This window comes from Mustelus asterias, chromosome 7 (genome assembly GCF_964213995.1).
Source record: "Mustelus asterias chromosome 7, sMusAst1.hap1.1, whole genome shotgun sequence".
Lineage (NCBI taxonomy): Eukaryota > Metazoa > Chordata > Chondrichthyes > Carcharhiniformes > Triakidae > Mustelus > Mustelus asterias.
In genome coordinates this window covers 78,648,232-78,670,675 of record NC_135807.1, presented here as the reverse complement: position 1 = coordinate 78,670,675, position 22,444 = coordinate 78,648,232, and positions in this window count along the sequence as shown.

Genomic DNA, 22,444 nt, shown 5'->3' with positions numbered 1-22,444 from the left:
CCAAAGATGTGCAGGTTAGGTGGATTGGCCATGCTAAATTGCCCCTAAGTGTCCCAGGATGTGTGGGTTATGGGGATTTGTGTTGTGTAAATAAGTGGGATTACGGGGCTAGGGCCTGGGTAGGATGCTCTGTCGAAGAGTTTGTGCAAATTCAATGGGCCAAATGGCCTCTTTTTTCATTGTAGGGATTCAATGAGGTCAGATGGCTAACAGCTTGGTGAAAGAAGCAGATTTTAGGGCAGATCTTAAAAGAGGAAAGCGAGGTATAGAGGTGGAGAGGGTAACGGAGGGAATTCTAGAACTTAGGCAGCTGAAGGCATGGCATCACTGGTAAAACAATTAAAGTCATGAATATTCAAAGGATCAAAATTAGAGAGTTGTGGGGCTGGAATAGATTAGAGTGATAGGGAGTGGGGAGGGTATGGAGAGATTTGAAAATAATTATGAGAATTGTAAAGTCATGACGTTGCCTGAGTGGGAATCATTGGAGACCGAAAAAACGGGGGTGTTAGTGGAATGGGATTTGATGTGAGTTTGGACAGAGGCAGCAGAATTTTGGTTGACCTCAATTTCCAGAGGATGGAATGTGGGAGTACCATTGGAACTACCAAGTCTAGAGATATTGATGGCATGAATGAGGGTTTCAACAGCAGATGAGCTGAGGCTAGGGCAAGTCAGGCAATGTTATGATGGTGGAAATAGCGATGGCATAGGTATGTGGTTGGAAACTCATCTGGGGATCAATTAAGACATCAAGGTTGGGAAGAAGGTTGGTTTAGTCTCTGACAGTTGCCAGGGAGAGGGATGGATTGATAGTTAGGAAATGGAATTTGGAGCAGGGCCTGAAGACAATGGCTCCAATCTTGCCAAGATCTTTCCAATCTTGCCCTTGAATCAGAGGGCAGCAGGGAGATGTCACTGAGAGGAATTCTGGGAGATGTCGGCGCAGTCACCGCGACTGGACAGCAGATCTTAGCAGGACACCCTCTATGATTAATGTGAGGAAGAGCATCAAATCAGAGGACAGCAGGGAGACGTCACTGAGAAGAATTCTGGGAGACATATTGGCCAGAAATGGGGACAGAAGTTTTGCATCCAGATCCGGCCAACCATTTTTATAGGTCTCTGGATTCATTCCCACACCAGGAAAATCTGGTCTCTGATCTATTTTCTCCACAAATTGCATTCTTCACCATTGGATTATTAAGGGAATAAATAGCTCACAGCATGGTTAGATTGTATTTTTTCATTACTGCTACGAAAATCACAATGTTATACATTTGAACATTTCATGCAGATTTGTTACTTGAGCTTGGCAATGAAGCCATTTTGCAGAAAATAAGAATATTAGTTCTGTACTTATGCATTTCTTTAATCGGATTATTATTTAGCTATCTTCTGACAGCTAGAGGTCTTTACATTTTCTTCCTGAATTTCCATATGCCGCAGTATTATGCCATATGAATGAAAATTGCATGAAAAGAGTAGGCCTGAGAATAAGATTAGTGTAATAAACATGCTAAGCAGTGGATGCGGTGTGTCATTTTGAATCTCTGTAGTTCGTTGAGAAGTACATTTCAATTTGTGAGAGTTTTTTCAAATGTTACTGTCAGAATCTCAAAGGGAAGTTTATTATTTCAGTTCAGGGTGAATGTTCTGCTTCTTGTGATCATACACTTGTTTTATTACAGCTGGCTGATATGAATGCGATTTTACAATTTAATATGAGTGTTACTGACAGAATTAAATGTACTGTTAATCTAATTATTTTGGCAGGGTCCCATTCCACTGATTCTGTGCAATTGCAAACCACGTGAACATGTAGAAAATTACTGTATCAGTTGACATTTTGATCGATAAAGGCAGTGATAAGCTTTTAAGGCAATTTTACAGCAGCCAGAAATAAAATCCTCACCGGGGTCACAAATTATTATTCAGTTTTACTATGCCTGACTAAGATGATAGGAATGTGACAAATGTAAGTAAATTCTATGTTTTGGGAGATATAGAACCACTTCATCGAACCCTTACTCTGATTGCGACATGCCAACAAAAAATATTTCAAGCTTTTCAGAAACATCCTTCGATTGTTATGGAATTATGGGTTTTTAACACACAACTTTCAAATTTCTCACTAAGATGCATCAAATCCAGGGTATCATTATTCCATTACTCAATCATAAAGCCATCTCGTTCTCACAGCTGAGAATGGGCTGGAAATGCTTTTTGATCATTTTTGTTTTATAGCTATCAAGCCACTGGCAACCTTCACAAGACAGCTGTGAACCTCTTGGATATGTGATTCAGCCAATAATAACCCGTGAACTGGAGATTTACAGATAAAGATCTAAATCTGGCAGGCAGAACCATCAACTACAGCAACAGCTGGGGAACTCACACAGAGACATATCAACATTTACAACAAAACCAACTGAGCAGCTAATAACAAAATGGACACCAGCAAACAGTCCAGCTTCCAACAAGAGGGAGAAAACCTCCATGCTGAATCTCCATTCAATAGAAGAATAAGTTTGGTATTCTACTGTGAGATTCTACATGATAAATGCACAGGCCAAGACACTTTTCAGTAATGCTTCTCTTTTGCTGGTATTACTTTGTCAAAAGCACGGCAGTAGCTCCAAAGGAGTTAGTCAATGCTGCTTGAAGTCTCCTCCTAAAGCTCAAAGAGGCTGCAGTAAAACATTTTTCTAATAAATCTTCACATCCCCGTTGAGGCCTCCTGCAAGCTCCAAACCTTCACCAAATCTGGAGAGGATTAATTACCTCCCCAGCTCATCTTCAAAATAGGGCTGTGGGATCTTTTACATTCACCTGGGGAGTGGACTGGGCCTCAATTTAACAACTCATCCAAAAGCCAGCACTTCCAACTGACACAAATCACAATGAATCAGGCAATGAGTCTTGGTAGTCAGGAGGTGCTCTGACTTTCTCAAAATATGCCTCTGGGATTTAGTCTAGAAACAGCATGGTTACAGCACTGGAGAATGCCTTGCAGCCCAACTTCTTCATGCTGGCTCTATCCAAGAGCAACTCACCTCATCTTCTTAGGCAGTCCCTCAGGACTGAGGGTCTGAGGGCTGTAGTTCCTAAGGTGACTAAGAAGTCCAATGCTGGATCCACACACTCTGCAACAGGTGGGGTAGGTAGCATTTGTTGAGGCTGTTTCGGTGGGGTGCTCGGATTTCGGTCCTCTCCTTCCGCTGTTTGCGTTTGGTCTCCACCTGGGCCTGTAGGAGACATTTGGAATAGTTGGCATTTTGCGGATGCTTCTTCTCCAGTTTGGATAGTCTTGAGCAAGAGATTACAACATACCGACGGGGATGTTGCATTTTTTCAGGGAAACTTTGAGGACATCCCTGAAACATTTCCTCTGCCCCCTGGTAACTGCTTGCTGTGACAAAGTGCGGAGTAGAGAACTTGTTTTGGGAGTTTTGTGTCAGGAATGTAGATGAGTGGCCTGCCCAATGTAACTGATTAACCATAACCAATGCTTCAATGCAGAGGATGTTGTCCTAAGAGAGGGACACTGATATTGAAATGCCTATCCTGTCATTGAATTTGGAGGAAAACAGAAAATGTTGTAAACTCTCAGCAGGTCTGACAGTATCTGTGGAGAGAGAAAAGAGCCTTCAATTTGAGTCTGGATGACACTTTGTCAGAACTGAAGAAAATAGAAATTAGGGTGATATCTATACTGCTAGGGTGAGGCGGAGGAGTGGAGATTGACAAAGACGTCATGGACAAAAAGACAAAGGGAATGTGACACCCTGTTTACCTTTGCTCTGCAATTTACACATTCTGATTTCTTAATAGGCTGCTTTCAGCACCTTTCTTAGCCATGATCACTACCATTTACATTCCCTTTGTCTTTTTGTCTATGACATCTTTGTCAATCTCCCCACACCCACCTCCTCACCCTAACACTATAAATATCATCCTATTTTCTATTGTCTTCAGCTCCAATGAAGGGTAATTCAGACTCACACAGTGGTTAACACTGTTGCCTCACAGTGTCAGGGACCCAGGTTCAATTCCGGCTTGGGTCACTGTCTGTGCGGAGTCTGCACTTTCTCCCTGTGTCAGCATGGGTTTCCTCTGGATGCTCCAGTTTCTTCCCACAGTTCGAAAGACGTGCTGGTTAGGTGCATTGGCCATGCTAAATTTTCCCTCAGTGTACCCAAACAGGCGCTGAAGTGTGGCGACGAGGGGATTTTCACAGTAACTTCACTGCAGTGTTAATGGGGGGGGAGCTATACGATAAATGACAGAACCATAATGGGTGGAGATACGCAGAGGGACCTGGGTGTGCAAGTCCACAGATCCTTGAAGGTGACGGCACAGATGGAGAAGGTAGTGAAGAAGGCATATGGCATGCTTTCCTTTATAGGACGGGGCATAGAGTTTAAAAGTTGGGGTCTGATGTTGCGGTTGTATAGAACGTTGGTTCGGCCGCATTTGGAATACTGCGCCCAGTTCTGGTCGCCACACGAGGACGTGGAGGCTTTAGAGAGAGTGCAGAGGAGGTTTACCAGGATGCTGCCTGGTATGGAAGGGCTTAGTTATGAGGAGAGATTGGGTAAACTGGGGTTGTTCTCACTGGAAAGACGGAGGATGAGGGGTGACCTAATAGAGGTGTATAAAATTATGAAAGGCATAGATAGGGTGAACGGTGGGAAGCTTTTTCCCAGGTCGGTGGTGACGTTCACGAGGGGTCTTAGGTTCAAGGTGAGGGGGGGGGGGGGAGGTTTAACACGGATATCAGAAGGACGTATTTTACACAGAGGGTGGTGGGGGCCTGGAATGCGCTGCCGGGCAAGGTGGTGGAGGCGGACACACTGGGAATGTTTAAGACTTATCTAGATAGCCACATGAATGGAGTGGGAATGGAGGGATACAAAAGAATGGTCTAGTTTGGACCAGGGAGTGGCACGGGCTTGGAGGGCCAAAGGGCCTGTTCCTGTGCTGTATTGTTCTTTGTTCTTTCTCTTTGTTCTTTGTTAATGTAAGCCTACTTGTGACACTAATAAATAAAATGAAGAGTGGAAACGTTGGTTCTATTCTCTCTCCACAGATGCTGTCAGACCTCCTGAGATTTTGTAGCATGTTCTCTTTTTGTTTCAGATTTCAGCATCGACAGTAATTTATTTTTACATTAAATATAGAGGATTTTGCTGAGGTATCATTGGTGATATTTCTCCAGGGATTTAAGGTGCCTGCTGTATGTTGTCTATATCTCTGACGCATACAGGAGGGCAGGTAGCGCTGCAACCCTATAGACCATGAACTTGGTGCTGTGTCTAAGGTCTTTGTCATCAAACATTCTTTTCCTCAGATGGCTGAAACTGCCCTGGCACACTGGAGGAAATGTTGAGTCTCATTGTCAATGTCTGTCCTCGCTGAGAAGAAGCTCTCAAGGTTTGAGAAATGATCAACGTCCAATGATTTGCTGTGGATCATAGAATCCACATAGAACCATAGAATCCCTACAGTGCAGAAGGAGGCCATTCGAGTCCTCACTTACCACAATCCTACCCAGGCCCTATCCCTGTAACCCCACATATTTACTCCGCTAATCCCTCTAACCTACACATCTCGGGACACTAAGGGGCAATTTAGCATGGCCAATGTACCTAACCCACACATCTTTGGACTGTGGGAGGAAACCGGAGCACCCGGAGGAAACCTATGCAGACACCGGGAGAATGTGCAAACTCCGCACAGACAGTGATCCAAGCTGGGAATCAAATCCAGGTCTTTGGAGCTGTGAGGCAGCAGTGCTGACTACTGTGCCACCATGCCAATATTGATGGTTGAGGGAGTGTGTTGCGCAGAGAGAGCAGGCTGATAGAAGACTTCTACCTTCCAGATGTTTAGGCTAAGGCCCATTCTTTCATACGTCTCTATGAATATGTTAATGTTGGTTTGGAGCACGGCATCTGAAAGTCCTTGCGTACGTGCACAATCAGCACACTGCATCTCATAGACAGAGGCTGAGTTGATCTTGGCTCTGGAATGAAGCTGTCATAAGTTGAGTAGTTTCCTCCTCATTCTGTAGGGCAGCTCCATTCCAACTGGGAGCTTCATGGAGATGGGGAAGAGGTGGGAGTGTTTCTGCGAGGATGATGGAAAAGTTGTTAGTACGACAACACAGCCTTGTTGACCCCAGTTTACACTTGTATTGGGTCTGTGGAAGATCCATTGTTAAGGATCATGTCTTGCATGTCATGATGCATGTCATTGTTTCAATTCCAGCCTGCCATGATGTTGAAAAGGCTATTTGACAGCTAGGAACCAACAAGGCCACCGGCACAGCTGGAATCCCTGCTGAAATACTAAAATACAATGGAGAAGTCTCTGGAAGGAGAAGAATATGTCAGGGGATCTCAAGGAAGACCTAATTATGAGCATCTTCAAAACAGAAGACAAGACTGACTGCATTAACTACAGAGGGATTTCTCTGCTGTCCACCACAAAGAAGGTCATTGTAGAAGTCATTCTCAATCGCCTCCCCCACCATGGCTGAAGAACTTACTGGAGTCACAATGCAGATTCCCTTCACATTGAGGACATGATCTTCACAGCAAGACAAGTCCAAGAAAAATGCAGAGAGCAGCAGCAAACTCTATTCATGACCTTCTTTCACCTCACAATGACCTTCAAATCTATTAACCAGGAGGAGCTGTTGAGTGTCTTCCTCAAATTTGACTGCCTGCAGAAACTCGTTACCATCTTTCGCCTGCTACATGATGACATGCAAGCAACTCACCCAGTGCTCTTTTTGCTCATAGTGCAGCAATGTTTCTCATCAGATGATTCTCTTTTGAAGGATTATTGAAGCTGCCTTCACCATACTCTGAGGCAGTGCATTCCCGATCCTAAACACCCATTGAGTAAAAACATTTTTCCTTGTCATGCTGTTGATCCCTGTGCCAACCGCCTTAAATTGTTGAGTTCTGGTTCTTGATTCTTCTTCCAATGGGCTCAGATGTTCCCTATTTACATTGCCCAGGCTCTTCATGATTTTGAATACCTCTATTAAATTTCTTCCTAATTGTCTCTTCTCCAAGGAGACCAGCTCATCTTCCCCAATCTGTCCACAGGGGTGAACCTTCCAGCCTCCTACACTGCTCTAGCAGCGCACTGGGCCAGGAGACATCAACGGGGGTCATTTCGCGGGCTTCCCACTGTGCGCTCGGCCTCCGCGCATATCCCAGCCGAAGATTTCCAGTGTCCTCAGCTCCGTGCCGGAAATCAGTGTGGAGCCGATTAAAATATGGAAATCTTCATTTCCATATCATTAGCAGGCCCGGGACAGAATTCTCCGGGCCCACTAGTGTCTCCCTGCCGCCGGGAGTGGTTCACTCCAGCGGGGTTTACAACTGCTCCCCACTAACAGGGAACTGGCGGCCTGACCCTGCTGGAGTGAAAAGAAGCCATTGAGGCCCCCAAGGAGGTCGGGGGTAAGGGGGGGGGTGTGTCCCTTGGGCAGTGCCAGCCTAGACTGGTACTGCCCAAGGGACACCTTGGCACTGCTTATAAGGCAGTGCCAAGGGGGTGAGGCCAGAAGGGATGGGGGCTATTGGGGGGCCTACTGGGGGTGATCATTTGGGGGAGACCAGCTGCTACTCTGCATTTGGGATTGCACAGTAAGAAGTCTCACAACACCAGGTTAAGGTCCAACAGGTTTATTTGGTAGCATGAGCTTTTGGAGTGTTCCTCCTTCTTCAGGTGAGCGAAGAGTTGTGATTGCAGGCAGAGGGAGGGAGGATGGTGATTGGGGCTGGCCATCTGGGTGGGGGAGGGGGGTCGAGGCTGCTGGGGGGGGGGGGGGGGTCAGGACTGCCACGGGGGGGTGGGGGGAGGGGGCGTGGGTATTCAGGACTGTTGGTAGGGGGTGGGGAGGGGGGCGGAGCTACCAGGGTGGGGGATTGGGAGATTGGGGCTGGCAGGATAGGGGGTCGGGGAGATTAGGGCTGGCAGTTGAGGGACATCGGGGCTGGCCTGGGGAGGCCCGGAAGGCCAGAGATTGGTGGGTGGGGGATCTGCGACGCCAGCGATGGGGGGTTGCAGGGCTGGCCAGCGGACGGGAGGCTGGGAATGCAGGGCCACTGCGCATGCACCGATCTCCGCCCTGACAGATCGATGCATGCGCAGTGGCCCGCTCAGCGCTATGCTGCTGGCCTCTTGGGCAGGAAGAGACCCCACCCACTGATTTCTAGAGGGAATCCCGCAAAGACACTTGTTGCACAGAGTGATGGAGATTCATTCTGAAAATCACGCTCAAAAAATTGGTGGGAGTTACTTCAGTTTCCATGTGGATTTGGGCTTTAAATTCTTTTGGGCCAATCCCACAACACTAACTGAAGTTCCTCATTCCTGGAACCAGCCTCCACCCTCACCTCCTTGTGAATCCTTTCTACATCCTTTAGAACATCTTCACATCTTTCCTAAATTGTTGTGTTCAGACTAGACACAGTCCTTGAGTTGGGGCTGAACCAATGTAGTATACAGGTTTATCATAACTTCCTCTTTGTACCCTATACCTCTATTTATAAAACCTAGGGCTTTGTATGCTTTATTAACCGTTTTCTCAACCTGCTTCGCCACATTCAATGATTTGTAAACATAATGCCACAGGTCCCTCTGCTTCTGTGCCCACTTTAGAATTGCATCTTTAGTTTACATTCCTATTGTCTTTCTTCCTACCAAAATGAATCACTTCACATTGCATTAAATTTCATCTTCCTCCTGTCTGTCCATTTCACCTATGTCTTCTTGAAGTTTCCCCAAATTTTGAAATTGTGTTCAAGTCTAGGCCATTAATATAGATCAAGAAAAACAGGGGTCCTAACACTGACCCCTTGGGAACCCACAATATGCCTTCCTTCAGTCTAAATAAAATGTTCAGAGTTACTCTGTTTCCTGTCATTCGTTTCGTGTCCATGTTGCTGCTGTCCCTTTTATTACATGACATTAAAGTCTTCAGCTAATAATGTCAAGTGGCACTTTATCAAATATTAATAGCTGATATTGTCTTATGTATTTGGAATATAAGTATTTTCCAACATTTTAGGAATTAAAATTGTAGTTACTGCCTATTCAACTATTGTGAAATGTGCTTTTTGTATTCTTCCTCCCTTTCAATCTCTACTCTTACAGAATTTAAAATGTAGTATAAAAGTTCTAATATCTCCCTTGTATGTTTGGCATAAGCAGTGCAAAATTTTGTTAATGCTAGGCAGTTTATTATTTTGTTTAACGTGTGGATGGTTGATGGAGAAAAAAATCTTCACATAGAGTGAAAGTATGCATGCCGCGCCGCTTGATGTTTTTTGTGGTTTCATCATCAAATCACGGGATATGATTAGTGAACAAAGTTCATCAGATCATTCAGAAAATGCAGAATATCCAATTCAATGGATGGAGAGGATGATGAGTGGGTGAATATTTATAAAACCTCTGATCCAGAGTGCGATCCTCACTATGATGCCATAGCCAAAATGACTCTGAATTAATTTGATGAGCTCTTTATGTCAAATGAAAAAGACAATGAGGTTGATGGGTTTTAACAAGTTTTGATTGTGGTTAAAGGTATCTTTGTAGAATTATTTCATTTAATAAACCATGCAACATTCATTTAATATAAATTACTGTTTTTTTTTTCACATTTCAAAATGCCCATTCCTCTACCCCCTGTACTGGTGGTTCACATTTTACAGATAGGTTGACTCCTGATTTTTAGAACAATTTTTGAAGTCTTCAAAGGTCAATTTATGTACCACAAGCAGTGGTATGTTGTATACTTATACCACACAAATTGTGAATGAAATTTTGCTTTAATCCACCATCACCCAACTTTCTGATAAATCTTAAATTAAGGCGCTGTTACAGTTAGAATTCTCTTAAAGTGACCTTGCCTTTTATGATAATCCAATACAATTTTCATAGACTGAGACCTATAGATTTGATCCTGGTACGTCCATTTTCTTTGACTAGAAGTGCTTACCCTATTAGACAAAAGTTGTTATGCAGTTGTTATAATCAGGTGAGACAGGGTGAGCTGATATCCCTTGATTCAACCTCCTTGGCTGGTTACAACAAAAGTTTAAATTTATTTTCACAAGGATATGTCTTTTTCAAATTGCCGTGAGCAATAAGGAGCCAGTCAAACAAGATTTTCTTGAGTCAAAGAAAGTGCAAATTTATTAATCAGTAAACTCAATAAAAATAATAAAAATGCAACCTCAGCATTCAGCCCTCATGCAAGCATTTGCCCCCTACTCCTGCCCCCCCCCAAACAAACACCCCTCCCTCATACACATGTGCACACACACACACACACACACACACACACACATGCTCACATCAGAAATAAGGGGAATTAGAGTCCAATAAAAAAAGTAAAAGAATGTACAGTTAAGTGTCCTTTGATTGTTCTCGAAGCAAAGATTTTAAGTGCTGTGCCTGGTTCAGGTTAGCTGGTTTCTTGGATGTGGTCAGAAATAGAAGATGTTGCAATTATTATGAGATCTTGGTTTGCTCGGAGGTTTCTGGTAGGGTTGGCTTCTTGAACTGGGTGACACTAAAAGAGAGATAGGATTAGAAAGCATCCCCCAGCCTGTTTCCTCTACTGAAAACTTTCTTGACACTGCCGATGTCGTTTGCAATCTCTCCCTAGTATCTGACAGCCTTGCTCTGATAAATTTTACCTACAGTGTATTTCCATAAGGTTTTGGATGGGTCTGTCTATGGAAACCATTGTTTCCATATTCAGTACTTTGCACTTTTAATGTCTTTTCCTTAGACAGTTAAGAGTTTTGATTTGGTGTCTGGATTTTAGGAAATATGTTTCTCTTCACACTCCCCTGCAGGTGATTTGTTGGTTTTTACCCAATAGTCTGGCTTTAACAACAAGTATATGCATTTCCTTAGCTTTCGGAAACTTACCAAATTCAACAAGGCTAGTGCACAATGGGAATTCATTTCACGGTCTACCGAGGATCAACTTTCCGGATACAACTGAATAACAGTGTTTCCATAAGTTCAGATATTTCTTGGCAGTTTATGACTGACCTTTGCAACCTCATAGGCCAAGACCTCTTGCCAAGTGGACAGTAGAACATACAATGCCAGTGGCTGTCAAAGTCACCACAGGCCAGAATTTTTAATTGCCAACTCCTTCCAGGGACCTGCTGGCGCCAACTGCAGGATCTGCTCCCAGTTGATCGATGCCATGTTTGCCATGGCCACCCGTTACGTCCACGTTGCGACTGATGGGGCGAATTAGTATGACAGGACCCTGCACCGGCTGCAATACCGCAGATAGGAAGTCATAGACTGCGCACATGTGGCAAACAAGACATCCTTAGATATCCAGCACAACCCACTCACAAATGGTCAGCTGGTATGTTATCACTAGACCATTTTCCTGCATGTCCATGCAAGACATTCTAGTAGCTGTCTTGATGTCTTCTACCTACAATAGTGACATTTCCCACAGATGTCCCTGCCTTCAAACGCAGTTAGCTGGTTGCTCCTTGGAGGCATGGGCTGACATCTAAAGATATGGCTGATGACAGCTGTAGGGAACCCTGCCATTGATTCAGATGAAGGATACAACTGGACTCCTGAGTACAAGGGCACTCATAGAGCAAGTCACTGGGTTGCTGAAGTTGTGAATCAGTCCCTTCAATATGTACCAGCCAGCGTCTTGAGAATGATTTAGTTAGTGATTTGCTGTGTGTTGCAAAACATAGTGCCACAGAGAGGACAAGAGTGCAGGAAGGGGAAGGTGATGACCTCACTGAATCTTTAGAGCAGGAGGGGGCTGAGGAGAGGTTGGATGTGTTCAGGGTTCCTGAAGCTGCTTACCTAACTGCCATAGAAGCACACAACATGCCAATTCAGGCGAGATTCAGCTAACCTAAGGCCATCAAACCATATGACACAGCAATGCCCACTGACCACCCCCCACCACCCCCCGCCCTCCACCACCTCCACTCCACCCCATCCAACACAATTCATTTCCAAAGTCAATCATTCCTGAATCACTTTCACATCCTTTGCTCGTCTTCTACTCTCTACTCTGGTCATACTATTCTCCACAAGACTGATGTCCATCAGTCTCATCCGTAATTTCCCTTGAACTGAATGGCTTGCTAGGCCATTTCAGAGGGCAGTTAAGAGTCAACCACATTGCTGTGGATCTGGAGTCACATGTAGGCCAGGTCAGGTAAGGACGACAGATTTCCTTCCCTAAAGGACATTAGTGAACAAAATGGGTTTTATGACAATTGATGATCTTTGTCATGGTCACTATTACTGAGACTAGCTTTATATTCCAGACTTTATTCAATTCAACCAGCTGCTGTGATGGGATTTGAACCCCTCTTCCCAAAGCCTGGTCTCTGGATTGAAATAAACAAACAGACTTGGAAATAAAGTTTATGGTTCATCAATACTGACAATAACATTGACACTGACAGACCTGTAAATATCCAAATTATTTTCTTTTTGTTTCTCTATTAATATACCTTGTGCAACCACTGTGGCTTCAGCCAAGCTAGAGACAGGCAGCTAATTCCTCTGCTCTATTTGTGGTACATTTCTACCCTGCATTACATTTATTTCAGCTAAATGTCCAAGTTTGACATTCGCTGGCTATTGGGGCCACTGAGGTCCCACCAATTATGGCTCCCACCAATTATGGCTCCCACCTGGACGGCAGTGACAGACATGCTCATTCAGCCAAGAAGCAGCATGTGTGGTTCTGTCTGGGATGGTCAAAGCAACAGGAAAGGGAGGAGAGGGGGGGGGGGGCGCTACGGGGTGGTAGGGGGAGTGAGGAAGTGTCTTGAGCAGAGTTTCTACTTACATATTCCCTTTACCCATCTTCTCTCTCATGGTTCACCTGCACTTCATTGCTAGCCAAGAGCTGGAGAGCACTTTGCTGCACTTAACTGAGATACTGAATGGTTAAGGCGACTCTTTGCTCCATCCTATTTAAAGCAACTGATTGTATGTAGGCCATTGGTCAGGATAAGCATGCACAGTGTTACTTGCCTGTCTGATGTAGGTGGCCATTCTTTCGATTGGTGGAAAGGCCTGATACATCATGGCACTTATGCCAAATGTGCACTCCTCCAGTCTCTCTCTAAGAATTTACAGTGCCTCTGGAAATGCTCACAGTGCCTCACATTTTCTGCTGCTTCTTCAGGGCAGTCCTCTTTGTGGATGAACCCTGAAGTTCAGCATCTGCATCAGGTTGAGCAAAACGTGGAGGTCCTGCACCCTCTGTGGTCTTTCCAGTGCTGTCCCTGTCTCCAAGGACCTGTCCCTGCTCAATTATGATGTGCAGCCTACTGTGTGACAATGTAGCCCTGGAGAGCTGATCAAGATTTGTCTTTCTGTGCTGGTGGAGGGGGGTCATATGACGATGCTTCTTCAGAGTGTGCAACCTCCTCTGAGGACTCCTTGGCAGCCCCCACACCTGCTCCTGCATCACATTAAAGGACCTCTGGGAGATGAAAGAAATAAATTAGAATTGACAGGAGAAAAGGTTCCGAGTTATCATTGTGCCGATGATTATATTTCAGCTAGTGCTGATGTCAATCCAACATGACTGAGTGTTGTGTGGCATGTGACTGCGTTATATCTAATTCTGTCACCAAAAGCTGGGAGTCTCCCATCTCTCCAACTCCAATGGTCAACCACTTTGCCACTCTGCTGATCTGCAAGGCCTCCTTGTCTGCCATTACTGGAGGCTCACACATGGTTCTCTGTCTCTCTCTGGAATTCAACACACTCTTCTCCTCCAAGGAGAGAAAGTAGAGAGTTATGAGTCCCATCCCAAAGCATGTCATTTTGAGCAGATGGAAAGACAATATTTATGAAGGGTAACTGTGAAGGACGGTTGTGCGATGGTTCTCATTTTCTTTCCTTTCTTGTCTGTCCTTCAAGGCAAAGATTATAGAATCTCTACAATGTAGAAGCAGGCCATTTGGCCCATTGGGTCTGCACTGACTCTCCAAAAGAGCATCTTACCGAGGGCCACCCCTTGCTCTATCCCTGCAACCCACACATTTACCATGTCTAATCCACCTAAACTCCACATCTTGGGAAAGTAAGGGGCAATTTAGCATGGCCAATCCATCTAATCTGCACACCTTTGGGTTGCGGGTGGAAACCGGAGCACCCAGAGGAAATTCATGCAGACCCAGGGAGAACACGCAGACAGTCACTCAAGGATAGAAGCGAACCTGGGTCCCTGGCGCTGTGTGGCAGCAGTGCTAACCACTGTGCCGCCCATAATGAATCATGTTCATCATCTGGGGCTTTTGGTCTGGTTCTGATGGCTACATTGGTGACTTCTAGGGCAGCTAGAATGGAAAGCTCTATTGCAAATAAGACAGGATAGAGCAGGTGATTGAGTTTTGGGCAAGTTTCTGGATCAGGATTTCTTCTCCGAGTGCTTTCTTTCTGCCTGTGTGGAGACCACACTGTATTAGTTTGCACCGGGTGCAGCAACCCAGGGCGATCTTCTCTCAGGACCTGGAGTTGATATAAAAACTCAGGATTCCTCAGAATGTCCTTGTCGTGATTCCTTTGCTCACCATGATAGCACACTTCAAACTCAAGCTCTTTAATGATTAGCTCCAGAAAGCAAGTATTAGACATTCAAACCGCTTGACCAGCCCAATTCAGATATAACTGTCTAAACGGTGTGTGGACGCTTGGCAGACCAGCTCGACTGATAGTGTCTGGTATTTTATCTTCAGAAGATTCTGATCTTCAAAAGTATCTGAAGGCAGCTCAAGATGAACATTTTGACAGATGCTGCCAAACAGTCCAAGTCTCGTATGCATACAGCAGTCTGAGCAGGACTATTGGCTCCATAGACTTTTAGTTTAGTAAGTAGACTTACTCCTCCCTATTCCCAGACTGATGTTCACGTTCTGAAATGTTAAGCTTGAAATAGAGCTTTCCTGAAGCAGGCAGCACATTACTTTATTTTCTTCATACTCATTGCAAGGCCAAAGTTGTTGCATGCTTTGAAGAACAAGTCCATGTATCTCCAGCGCTGAGCCAGCAGCTGGTATTATCATTGGCAAACAGGAAATTACAAAGTATGTCTCAGAGTAAACGGCTCCCCATCCATGCGATATTGGATTTAGATGCCGGCATAATTATCATGGTGTGGAGAACCTGGCAGAGAAAAACCTGCTGCAGAGGGTTGGCCTCTACTGACAAGCTCACCAATCTTGTAACAATCATAGAGTAATCTCACTCCTTTTCGTCACTGGCAAAATCTTCAACAAAATCTTTCTGAACCATTTTGTGCAACATCTTGACTAAGATCTGCTGCTGAGAGTCAGTGAGGTTTCAGGAAAGGTCGAGGAACCACTGTGTGGTGTTTGCAGTTAGACAGCCTCAGGTAAAATATCAAAAGCAGAGCATGGATTGCTACAACATGTTTGTGGACCCGATCAAGATCTTTGACACAGTAAACCATGAAGGCCATTGGAAGGTAATGGAGAAATTAATCTGCCCTGAGACATTTATCATAATGATTCAACAGTTCCAAGACAGCATGTACACTTCTGTCCTGGATGATGGTGAATCTTCTGAACCATTCCCAGTCACTAGTGGAGTTAAACAGATGACTGTTCTAGCACTAACTCTCTTCAGCACCTTTATCCCCTAAATAGCACTAGCCTGAGAGTGAATTGTGTCAGTGGTGACTGTTCAGATGATGGAATGAGAAGGTGCAGAGAGAGAGATGGAAGGAATAGAAAGTTTTTGATCTGAGGAGTCTGTACATGAGAAGGCTGTGGAGGTCCAAATGAGGTTGTCGACGTGAGAATGTAGGTTGCCATTCATCCTTCCTGCCGCCATGAGGTCATGGAACAACTTTTGGCACAGTGCCCATGTGAAAAGATCCACACCCCTGATGCTGACTTCTTAAATCAGCTCCAGCCACATCTGCTTTGTTTCAGAGGCTAGCCTCTACCTCCTGTCTACTGGGGAAAGTATCTCTTTGCAGATCTCTATAGTCTGCAAAAAGACCTCCAGATATGCCTCAGGGAATTGGGGATGCAGGCTTCCACATTGAGACTCTATCATTGCACTTCCTCCATCTGCCCTGACAGTTCTATTCTGACCCCTGCTGGGATCCCTTTAAATAGTCAGCCTATAATAGCAAGGAGCAGGTTGTCATTGAGCCCGCTACCAATTGGCTGGGCAACCTGGAAGTGTGACGCTAATGTCACGGCTAAGTTAAAAAATCATTTCAAAGCCCTCTCCACTAGCGTTCGGGTGCCTGTCCCCCCACTGTAAGCAGGTCTAAAGGTTAAAATTCTGCCCCCCCCAAAGTGAGTTAAATACCTTAGCATCAACCTCATTCAGCACTGGCACAGGTATTTGTGAATTCTCCAAAAGCGGAAACAATTTTGGAATTTGATACAGAGATAAACTTAACTTAAAATATTATAGACTTGCTGCCCCAGAAACTGAATTAAATACTGTAGCCTTTCGTGGAAACAGATAATATTTACAAATTGCTGGAAATTTGTCCTTATGATTTATAATGCCACTGGAGTCCATTATTAATGCCACAGCCTTGCAATTCAGATCTGGTCATTCATAATTTTAAATAGCTTTAAGTATCATCAGTGGAAATACATTGTGGGATAAAGTGCAAATTCAATCATTTGAATTAATTCTTTGAGCAATGGTTCACATTTTCAGTGAAAGATGGTCACAGTTACTGGTTATAGAAGCAAAATAAACTGCATGATTTTAACCTTGGGAAATTTTTAGATATCATACTACCATAAATGTGTTCAAATCCCACGTTTTAAAGATTAAGCCATATTCCATCTGTAAATGAGCCTGCACACATGTCATCTTGTTAGAGAAATATGGGAATCTACTTTGACACCAGAAGATATAAAAGGAGCATAACATCATCTAATACGAAAATCTGATCTCATGTTAGCTTTTTCCCAGGAATATTCCCCTACATTCATTAATATGTGTAGACAAAATTCCACACAGCATGCACCTGCAGAATGGTCAGTTTTCGACACTGGCTCCTTATACAAATGACGCATTCAGTAAGTTTCTCAGAGACCACCATCTGTCAGGACTTGACATGTGCATCAGGATGTTACAGCCTTCAGTTCTCCACAACATAGCCTTTATTTTACCCTTGGGTAAACAGTAGTAATGGGCAAATAATTCAGGATTGGATTTGCCACAACTATTAGCCAAGTTGTGAATGCAGTATTTAACAAATGTGAAATCAGACTTGAAAAGATTCTTACTTTGGATGTATACACCTGTGTTTGATTAAAATATGGCAGGAGAAAAGTATTCAAAACAAAATGCCAAAGAAATGCAATTCCTGAAACATTAACCAGTCTTTTCATTCTAAATGCTGACTGATTTACCTGCTGTGAAGTTCAATGTATGGGAACCTAAAGAAAAGAAAATTATTGAAATACAGCAGTGATCATACATTGATATATTCCAGCTGATAGTATCAAGATGTGTGTCATTAGTAAGAAAATAACAGCCCCAATGATCTTTAATGAAGAAAACATGGTGCTATTTCCATCCACACCATTACCATTCTCAAGTTTGCATTCATTATTTTCTCAATGCTTGCCATTTATGCTACAATCCTGTGTTCCCTAGTTAGCAATATTCTGACTCGTATTTGCCATGAACTAATTTATTTCGCTATCCCATGAAGGGGATTCTGTAAGAAAAATGCATTCAGCAACAATTGTTATTTTTTTCTAGCAGGAGGATGGCTATTACATACAATACTGCAAATCCAATTACACTTGCACTAAACATTGCTGGACCATTGCTGTCAATTTTACAGAAACAAAATATTGTATAAAAGATATTGCTGTAACTCAATCTGAAGCATTTAGATCTTGGGTGGAATTTTCCTTAAAAATGCCAAAATGTAAGGTTCTGGCTGAAAATACAGCCAGGTTTTCATTCCAGGAGAGATTGGCTCCATGGAGATCAGGACACCCTTTAGAAATGGAACCATCTCACAGTAACATTAAAGGCACCCCACCATGGACATCAGGACCCCTGGCAGACAAGGGCAACACCCCCAACCCTCAAACTCAGAGGGTCGCCCCCCTCCCCCCCCCCCCCCCCCCCCCCCCCCACAACAACACCACTCAATGGTCAGGTCATCACCACCACCCCCCCTCCCCCCCCACCCCCACACACACACACACAAAACACACCACACAGACATCAGGATGGCGCAACCCCCCTCCCATATCATCACTGGCATCAGAGGGCATTCCCCATTCTCAGCACACCCCTCTCTCCACCCCGCCACCACTATTCAGGCATAACTCCCCCCTGACCGCCACCACTCCCCCCCTCCACTCACATAATGGGAAACCCCCAATGGAGCACTCTAGAAGCCCCTCCCCTGGCCCTGCCCCGAACAGTGCTACACTGCCAGAGTAACTGATTGGCAGTGCCAGGGCACTGCCCTGCCATTACTTTCACCACCTGGGAGCCTTACTTACCTCCACACCCCCTGGCATCACCACAACTGGTTTTTGTTTTTGGAAACCAGTGGGGATTTCTGCCAGCGTGATGTCAGGCCAGTGGGGCGGGGGGGGGGGGGGGGGGGGGATGTCAAATGCCCCACGGTGAATGGGCACTGAGAATCGTGGCCCTAATATCCAGATAGATTTCTATAAATCTGCACAAATTACTGCACGCACATTAAAAGATAAATGATTACCAAAATAAATTTATGAATTTTAGTTGTATATATGTGCACTAAACAATTTAAAATAGTATTAAATCATATTATTTGGCCATTATTTTACCAGTCCCATTTTTCAATATGTATCAAGGTGGGAGGTCAAAGTTTATAGGTCTGGCTGTAGATGGAGATTAGTGGTTAAGGCTGCTTTCAGTAGAAAAGAGTGTAAAGAACACCTGGCTCTGACTCCCAGAAGTGCATTAGTTAGAAACAGAATAGTGAAACAATCCTTGGACTAATGAGCCCCAGATGAAAATACTGTTTAACGAGCCTGTTTCACTCTTTAAAACTTTTGTTTTGATTGATGAGCAAATTGCCTGGAATTTCAAAAATGCCTCCCACATTAAAAACAGAGCCCTCATTACTCACTTATCAGATAGTGGATTTTTGAATGTTTAATATATAATGCAGATAATGAATTAGACAATTGAAACTGAAATCAATAACATATTCCAACTGCCACGTGCACTATTTGCACCTTATGCTGGATTAATCCTTTTTTTGCATTGCTGTCAAATTCATTTAAAGGTAAACACTTGAGAAGTAAAGGAAAAGGGCCCAAATAATCCTTCAAATACCACCGATTACTGATATTTTTAACAGAATAATCTTGTATGTCAGTAGTTGTTAAGTGAGTGCGCTTGAATCTGGAGTCCGCTCGAATCAACAAAATGAAAGAATACTATTTGTAATGTAAAAAAAGATAAAAAGATAATAAAATAATACTCCTTTCATTTTATTAGCATTGTCAAATTTTTAAACATAAGAAGTGACTGTTATCATATGGAAAATGGAGCAATTTGTAACTCCCAAATGTATTTCCAAATTCCTCTAATACATGGGCCCCAATATTTACATGGAGATGGCTGAAAACAACTAAACGCTGTGGCAAGGCCGGCGACTCAAAGCTCCTGCCAATTTTAACTGCAGGGTCTCTCTCGTTTGCATTTTGTTGCTCTGCCTCCCACCTGACAGCCCGCAAAGTAGACAACCTTGTCGGCAGTAGCAGGGATCACTAGCAGCAGAAGGCTTCAGCTGAGGACCCTTGGGGATAAATTCCACAATTACTCCCAATTCATAACACATTGCAATTCATTTTATACTCTGGAGTACGACACAGAGAATAAAGCATCTGAATTGTGCCACTCTTTGGTGCAGAATTGAGGGAGTGCTATACGGTCAAAAGTTCTGTCTTTCAGATGAGATGATTAACCAAGGTCCTCCCAGTTGGATGCAAGAGATTCCATGGCAGTATTTTAAAGAAGAGAAGGCAAGTTCTCCCCACTGCCCTGGCCAATGTTTATCCCATTGCCATTTAAACAAGTGATCTGGTCATAACCATATGGCTGTTTGCCATGTCTCTGACATAACAAAACTGACTACACCATTGGCAGTAAACTCTGAGTTTGTGAAAGCTGCCATATATATGCAAGTTCTTTTTTTCTATTCATCAAGCCAGTTTGTTTTAGAAGTCTTAATCTAAGTGTTGAGAATTGGGGCTGAATTTTATACATGCCCCCTGTCGGATTGGCAGCGGGAACACTAAATTGGGTGCAATGCTGTGTGCACCCAGCCCAGTGTAAAATCTGGCCTTGTATCTTAATTTGATTTCATTTGATATAGTTTAACAGTAAACTTCCCTTCACCCTCTTGGTGAGATTTGAATCATTCCGTAGGTAAGTAATAGTGAGCTAATCCATGTTCAATCAAGTCTGCATATTCTGTCATCTCCAATACATTCCTAGCTTTAAATCCACGACTCCACGCTGGGATTTCTATTTGTGGTACATTTCTACCTTGCATTTTATTTACTTTACCTAATCTGTTAAGCTTCTGCTTCAACCTTTTGAAAAGTTTATTTTATTTTTCCTCATTTTAAATCTTCTACTGAAGTGGTAATGGGCCCGATTTTATCAAAATTTCGCGCCCGTTGGCGGTAAAGTTGGACGTCGGGCCTAAAATGCGATCTGCACCCGACTCATGGCAGATTGCGTCTTTACCGAGCCCCGATCCGGGCACGGGTCTGGCGCGCGCCCGAATCAGCCGGCGTGACGATTTAAATGCATTTGCATGCATTTAAATCGACTTAATGAAGCTCGCGCCCAACTTTACCGACGAATCCGACTTTACCAGGTTGCGGCCCATTTCGCGTCCGCGCATTAAACGACCTGCTAAATAAAAGTCCGAATGGGACTCCAATTCAGCAGGGGAACCGCCGAAGCCAATCCCCCCCGACCATCCTTCGCGGACCCGCCCCCCGCGAACCACCCCGGCAGCCCACCCCCCCTCCCCGCCGATCGGACCCCCCTGGGAGGCAGGCCTCGCCGGCAAACCCCCACCCCCCCCGGGATCGGACCCCCCTGGGAGGCACACCCCCGACCTAGCTTGATCGCTGGTCTCCCTCCACCATCCTTCTGATCTGCAGTCCGGCGACAGCCTCCTGCACGTTCCTGGCCTTGCTCTGCCTTTCCCTGGGGGGGCGGGGGGGAATGGAGAAGGGGAATGATGTGTCTGCCCCTGGGGGGGCGGGATGGAGAAGGGGAGTGACGTGTCTGCCCCTTGGGGGGGGGGGGGGGGGGGGGATGGAGAAGGGGAGTGATGTGTCTGCCCCTGGGGGGGCGAGATGGAGAAGGGGAGTGATGTGTCTCCCCTGGGGTGGGTGGGGGGGGGGGGGTGGATGGAGAAGGGGAGTAATGTGTCTGCCCTGGAGGGGGGGGGGGGGGTGCGCTGCCAGTCTGCGGCCGATCCCTCCTCCCCACCGGAGGAGGGATCGGAGGAGGGATCCCCGCCCCCAGGGGCAGACACGTCACTCCCCTTCTCCATCCCCCCCCACCACCCCCCCCCCCCCCCATCCCCCCCCAGGGAAAGGCAAAGCAGCACAGACAGCAGAGAGGATGAAAGGAATTCCCTTTGGGGGATAATGTCCACGTTATAATCACAGGAACCAAAAACCTGACAGTCCAAAATCTGGGATAATATTTCAAAATGTATATCCCCCCATCCCTGTCCTGTAATATTATCCCAGATTTTGGACTGTCAGGTTTTTAGTTCCTGTGATTATAACGTGGACATTATCCTCCAAAGGGAATTCCTTTCATCCTCTCTGCTGTCTGTGCTGCTTTGCCTTTCGCGCCCGGGCGCGCTGCCTGCGGTCTGTTCCGAACTGTGCAGCGTAGTTGGAGCTCCGGCCGCTCCAACAGCGCTAAGCCCCGCCCAATAGACCAGCGCTGAAAAAAGGCGTATGGACGCGCTGGAGTGCGGCTGCCGGGCGCGGATCCATTTGACGACTGGACCCGGCACTTAGTCCCGATTTGATAAAATTAGCCCCAATGTCTTCATTTCACTTCATTTTACAGTAATCTCATGAGGTACAATTTGACCATTCTATTTATGTTAAACAGCCCTAAATATTTTCCACAATATCACTTTTTTTGTTTTGAAGAATACTAACAGCGATAAATCAGACAAGCAAATCGGACACAGTGATGTATCAACAGACATCTTGATCAATGTATGGTCCTTTGAATTGCAGGAAATCTTTTCCAAAAGATGAATATTTTTGTTACGTTATGAGTTCAAATGCCTGGAAATTACAGAAAGGAATAGAACAGA